Genomic DNA, 6,768 nt, shown 5'->3' with positions numbered 1-6,768 from the left:
TGAAATTTAGCTTGACATCATTCGATTTAGATGAGCTATGCCTTCTCACAAAATTCTATGCACACATGTTAGGCCCTTAATTTGATTTTTCTGCCTTTTGGAACTTGCTAAATTATCAAAATAGCTGATGTTGCAATCTCCAATTTTCTTAGCAATTTTCTCTAATTATTTAGCCCTACTATAATTTTTGTTGTTCAAAAATACCTATATCTCGAGCAAGAGCTCTTTCTACCGAGCTAGATTCTCGTCTTTGATGGAAGTTCTTGTAATTCTCTCCAATTCTCTTTGAGCTCCTCTAAGCTTCTTTCATTTAATTTTTATGACAACTATATCCCACATATGAAGTATTTTGTGAACCAGAGCCAAATTTTCCACCTAGCTCCCTCATTTGAATTTTGGCCCAGTCCCAGACCAAGCCGCTTAAGCCACCTCATGAAAATAGGCTTCCTTAAACTAGCATGCCTCAAATCACATCACTTTCAACCCATGGTTCTCATCATTTTTTTGCTTCACCCCAGTGCATCAAAGGCGGTGGATTGTTTGGCCTACTATACTCCAAATTCTCTAGCAGAACACCAGCAAACTTGTCATTCCACTTCTTATTTGTGAGCGCATGAACAAGTCATTTAGAAATTCTTCCTTGGTGGCACGTGTATCGATTACCAACATAACCAAAATCTGAGAGGTTGTAGTCTTGTACAACATCCCTAAATGCTTACATGAACTTCTTCATATGTGAATTCCCTTCCTCTTTTTCAAAAGGATGCATGATTTCATTCAAGTCACCCAAAACCATCGACAAGATGTCAAAATGAAGTGAAGATCTCTGAGTCTCTGCCATGTCAAATGTTGTCCATCCACTTTGGCTCACCATGCATGCATGCATGCATGTGAATTTCCATATTTTCTCCTACCCACTATCGATTAAAACATTGATATAATTTGATTTCTTGTGCAGAAATGAGGTTACTACTTATTTTTTCTAGAGAAGTAACAAATCACGACTTCTCCTATTAGTACGAAAAATTTCTTTATGATTCATCTTTAAGCATCGACGAAGAGATTCGGTCGACCAAGAAATGAGATGGGTTTCAGGCAAAAAGGTGATGTCTCCTCCGTTCGCTACCACCACAGCTTTTTGGAGGCCCCGATAGTTCCATTTTCATTGTTGGAGGCAATCCCCCTCGAAGGGGTCAATGATGGATCATTTTTATTTTCATAAGGAATCTCACGTCCTGGCATCTTTGCCTCTTTGTGTCTTGAATTTTCTGAGGTGTACTAAGCAAGCTTTTATCAACCTGACCTGTGTCAATGTTTTCAAGTATAAGTACCTTATTAGACACTATCCTAGTTGTAGCCGGCGGTGGATGACCATACTTCAAGAAAGTGTTGTCCGACCCAACCAACCTCTTCCTTGCTCCGAGTGCATTGTTTCCATTACCATCCTCAAATCTTTATTCTAATCTGTACCCTTATATTCTCGTTCACAGAAAATCCTAGGCCCTTGGCCTCTTCCATATCTTGTACCTCTACCTCTATCATCACCACCATGACCTGCATTTTGCCAAGTTCCTCCAAAATAAATAAAAAAATCAGCATTAGCCAATCATCCAAATATATTTGTTATCATGCATTCCTTCACCACATTATGTCACAATGTGTCCCATCATGCCACAGAAGTCACAATAATCTAGGAGTTTCTCTCATGTCACCATATGCTTCACTCTTTCATTAATCATGATTGGAACAAAGCGAACCAGGGGAACATTCACATCCAAGTAAACACAAGCTTAAATAAACTTGAATGTATTTGTTTTATGATTTTACCTTCATTCACAAAAACTTTAACTGATGGGCATCCAACCTTCTTTGCAACCCTCTTTTCCGGTTCCTTCTTCTTCTTCAGTCCATCCGATAGCCCAAGAATTTATGCCTAGACTGGGATTTTATCCAGCTTGTACTAGAACATGTTTGAAAAGCCATTGTACCCCTGAAGAACAATGGCATCTACCCTAAAGAGCCACGAGCCCCCTTCCATCACATGTTTCCAGTCACAAAGTCATTGGCATTGGACCATAAAAAATCATCCAAGGACCTTGAAAGTTACATCTTGCGCCAACTATGCTATTCACACAGATTTCATCATTGTAGCATGGCTAAATTTTTTGTTGTGTGAACCCTAGAAAAGGCCAACCATCTGATGTCCTTTATCGAATCATCTAATTTGGGCCCCGATTAGTATTTTATCCATCTTGTACTATAGCATCTTTGAAAATCCACCGTACCCCTGAAGAACAATGGCATCTCCCCTAAAGAGCCATGGGTCCTCCTTCCATCACATGTTTCCAGTCACGGAGTCATTGGCTTCGACCATAAACAAATTTGATCCAAGGACCTTCAAATTTACAGCTTGCACCGATGACCATGTTATTCGCATGGATGTCATCATTGAAACATGGCTGGATGTTTTATTTGTATGAACCCTAAAAAGGGCCAACCATCTAATGTCCTCTACCAAATCATCTAATCCTCTAAGAAATCCATATTGGTTCCTTCTTAGGTAGGCACAACCCTTCCAAATGATTTATAATATCAATGTATTTCGCGCCTAGATCATGGCCAAGAAGAGTAATTTGTTGATTGGCCAGACAAAGCAAGGAGGAGGAGGCCACTTGCATCACGGGCGAGAAGTATCGTCTAGGGGCAGGGGTGTGGTGCACTTGTTAAATGATTAGTAATTCCAAGAACCAATTGTGCTCTAGTGGTAACAATGAAGGATGTGGCTCAAAGCCATCCGGCCAGGAGTGCATGATGCGGACTAAGGATATGAACTAGTACTTCTTTGATGTGCCACTACACCGGGAGGACACTGCCAATAGCATAGATGGTTGGTTGTGACAGCCTCCTTTAGAAATTTATCATGAATGTATGAATTCAAAGAATTTTCTTCACGTGATTTCTTGCAAATTTAGTAGTGGGAAAGTATATCTTAGCATTGGTTTAGTTGAATTTGAGCTACACATTTATGTAATTCATTTTTTCTTCAGGTTCACAATGGATTGGTAAAAATAAGGAATGTACCCAAGGAGCTTTATCTATCAAAACTATGTAGAAGTGAGAATGGCCTTATTGCAGTACCCGTTGATGCTAGCACATATGGTAGGGGTTTCCCCTATGCTCCTGAAAATTGGCCATGTACTGGAGATGAATGGCATTGGAAAGTGGTGGGAAATAGATCTTCTAGGAGTTGGCACTGGTGCGATAGGTAAACGATTTCAGCAAGGACTTAGTAGTTCTGAAGTTTAATAGTTTTCCATGCAAAAGATGCAAAAATAGTATAAGGTTATTTTTTATATTTAGCTATAGCATTGGACCAACCAAAAAATAGCATTTGAATTATTCACATTTTATATAGTTGATTTAAAAAATGAATCGCTTTGGCGTTGCTGATTTATGTTGTGGAACCAACTTTGCACAGGTATCTTAGCCCACCCTCACGTTTTTTTGTTGCTGCTAGAAAAAGTATAATACTGAGAAGTAAGCAAGAAGTTACAAAGTTTATCAAGACAACATTTCCAGATGTTGAACCCGACACATTTTTTCTATGTTTATATGGAGTATTTGTGCTAAAGGGAGCATGAATCAAAAAGGTTAGTCCTTTCTATTGCACTTTGACATTAAATGTTAAAAATGTATTCACTGGACAAGAGTATGGGTACTAATGTTTCTGAAGTTGATGTCCTTGTAAATATTGGGATATTTGAAGTTGTGAGGACACCAACAACCATAAGAACATGTACTGAAATTAATGAGTAGGTAATTCTTATATGTAGATATTTCATTGTAGTTTACATAATGCAACAAGACTAACAATCACTATAACACATTCCATCTAATGGATGCTTTTATAAATTGTAAATATGATTTATTTTTGTATCTCCCGACCGAGTCGTTTCTTCCATATTTGGGTCCTTAGATTTTTTATTTGAACACATGTATTGATATTTTTGGAAGAAAGTAACATGGTAGAACTAATTAATAGACACACATGAGGGTCCATAGATCTTCCATTTACTTTCCCTCTATGTACTAAATAACTTTATTGTTAGAGGAGCACTCAATATTCATCTCCATTCGGGCATTGGCTTACTGATATCAGTATTAACATTTATATCAAACATCTTTATGTTTTTGGTGGTTTGTTTCATATTTCAATCCAATTCTTTTCTTGCAAGTGTATATGAATTGGTTGCATCTGATATATTGTCGCGACTCTGCATGTTCTTTCTATACATTACACATTGTTGGATCTACATCATTGTCTTTGTTCATGTGTCCCACTTAATATACCTCCTAGATACTCCCTTTGTAAAGAAATATAAAAGTGTTTAGATTGGAAAGACAATGGTGAACATGGTTCCACGCGCACCCACGTGAATAGTAAATAAAAAATACAAGGAAAATTGAAAAAATCTATAATTTTGGGGTAACAAAACTTGGTCGACCATTTTACTCACGTGCGAAGTTTCATGAAGTATTGACACCCGTGGAATTCTAAGTGAATAAAATACAATTAGGACCTTACTATTCATTAAAAATTGTTTTTAATATAGCTTCGATTTTGTCATTTTTGCCCAGAATAACAAGGATGTAATTTCTTTGTGAAACTTCGTAGCGCGCATATCGGTTGACTAAGTATGTTACCACAAATATTCATTTTTTTTCTAGCATTTCTTCAAATTTACTATTCGTAAGGGTTGCACGTGGAACCATGTTCACCAAATTTACGTCCCGTTTAGATCACTTGATCTAAATGCTCTTATATTTATTTATGAAGAGAGTACAAGATAACCTATCGACAGAAGTTGTGCATTTGATTTATTGAAATAAAAATAATATGGTCCAGAGACACTACCAATGCAAATAAGCATACAAAGGGAGAAAATAAAAAAAATGAGAAAGAAGGCAACCCTAGCATGTTGTCACAGATTCCATTGTAGTTGCCATTATGAATTGAATATCTTTTACTATTATATCAGTTGTGAAGCCTGGGCACTTGTGTTTTTTTAAGTCTGCATCTAACCCAGGAATTTCTTTAAGCTATTATTTTTCAGTGGATGCACATGCTTGTTCACAAATATCTTGTATTATTTTTCATGATTAGTTTATATACATATTGTATTTTGGATGATGTGTCAATATTAGTGTATACATATACACATATCAGTTTGCATAACTTATCTTCTTCCCAAGTTCTAAATTCTAGCCGCCAGTACGATCCTTAAATATTCCCCGTGTGTACTCCTACTGCCACTGGTCCAAGTGACACCGAGCTTCACTCAGCTCATTCAAGCAGTGGTTTTCACCCTAGTGCTAACTCATATAAAGGAAAGGAAAACAATTTTACCCATCCAAGACTTTCATGCAAATTTTCATTAATCTTCCTCCTTAGTTTACTTTATATCTAACCTAGGGATTGCTTGAGAATTAATCTAGTACTGTAGAGACATCACATAAGGAAATGAACAACTTCTCATTTGATATGTTAATTGTTTGGTGTTCTCTATGAAAATATATTCGGGAAGCATCATTTATATTGCCTTTCCGTATTTGTTGTTGTTTCTTCATACATTATCCATTGTCTGTTGTTCTATAACAACTTAATATCTCCAGGAGCTCAACAAATGAGGGGCCTTGAACTTGAAACTCTCACTATGGATCCAACTGGAGAGATAAATGGAATAATTGAGCCATCATTAGCACTGGGTTATGATAACTTCTCTACATTTCCTAATTTCTATCCCGAAAGTTGTTGCATTATGTGCGGTAGAACTGTTGACTATTCCTTTCGAGGTTATAACTACATAAAGTGCGAAGCAGTTGTGGGTGAGAACAACATATGTGGGCATGTTGGGCACCTTGATTGTGCTTTTCAACATTTTTTTGCTGGAGCTGTTGGAGGAGGTACTCCCATGGATGTGCAATACTACTGCAGGCGATGTGATAACAAAACCAACCTGATGATGCATGTGTATAAGCTCTTGGAAACATGTCAATCTCTTAGATCAAAGGAGGAAATTAAGCCTATCCTAGATATGGGTTTAAATATCTTGAGTGGTTCAAGACAACCACAAGCAAAAAACTTGGATAACTACATGGGATTAGTGATGTCAAAGGTGATGTGATTTATTTTATTTGCTCTTAGTAAGATAGACCCTAACTATTTCCACCTGTGATTGGTGCTGACACAACACTATGGTTGGATGGTCTATTGTTTATAATGCAGATTAATAGTAAGATTGATCGTGCCGGAGATTCGAAAATGGATCATGGTGATGGCATGGAAATACCGAGTGCAGGTGAACTTATTGTTTAGTGAACTGATAGTATGATATAAGTATAGAGCACAAAATCTTTTTCTAGGAATTCACATGTCATCGTAAAAGGTCCCAACCTAGTTGTAATTGTTGGGACATGTAGTTTTAAATGTAATTTAGTATAATCCGACTCTATATATTATGCAAAAAAATTGATCTATGTGTTCAAACCCAGATGAGGTTTGTCCTACACAATACCATATTTAGAATGGGCAACAAAATGCTTTGGTAGCCCCTATAAGTTGTGAATTGCTGGGTTTGGCCTATTCTATAATAGTTGTTCTTTGCTATAGAAATGATCAATCCTCAAGTTTCTTGTAATCTAAAAGAACTATTTGGCTCATTGGTGTTCTATCATTGTTAGTTTTTCATTCACATATTGCTTGCGCAT

The 6,768-nt window shown here is 36.9% G+C and overlaps 1 pseudogene; it reads left to right on the top strand.

Moving 5' to 3' along the window:
- The first annotated feature begins 2,615 nt into the window (after positions 1 to 2,615).
- On the top strand, positions 2,616 to 6,376 carry LOC125507365 (annotated as a pseudogene).
- Positions 6,377 to 6,768: the final 392 nt, after the last annotated feature.

Source organism: Triticum urartu, chromosome 5 (assembly GCF_003073215.2).
Source record: "Triticum urartu cultivar G1812 chromosome 5, Tu2.1, whole genome shotgun sequence".
Lineage (NCBI taxonomy): Eukaryota > Viridiplantae > Streptophyta > Magnoliopsida > Poales > Poaceae > Triticum > Triticum urartu.
This window is presented reverse-complemented; position numbering and strand designations above follow the sequence as displayed.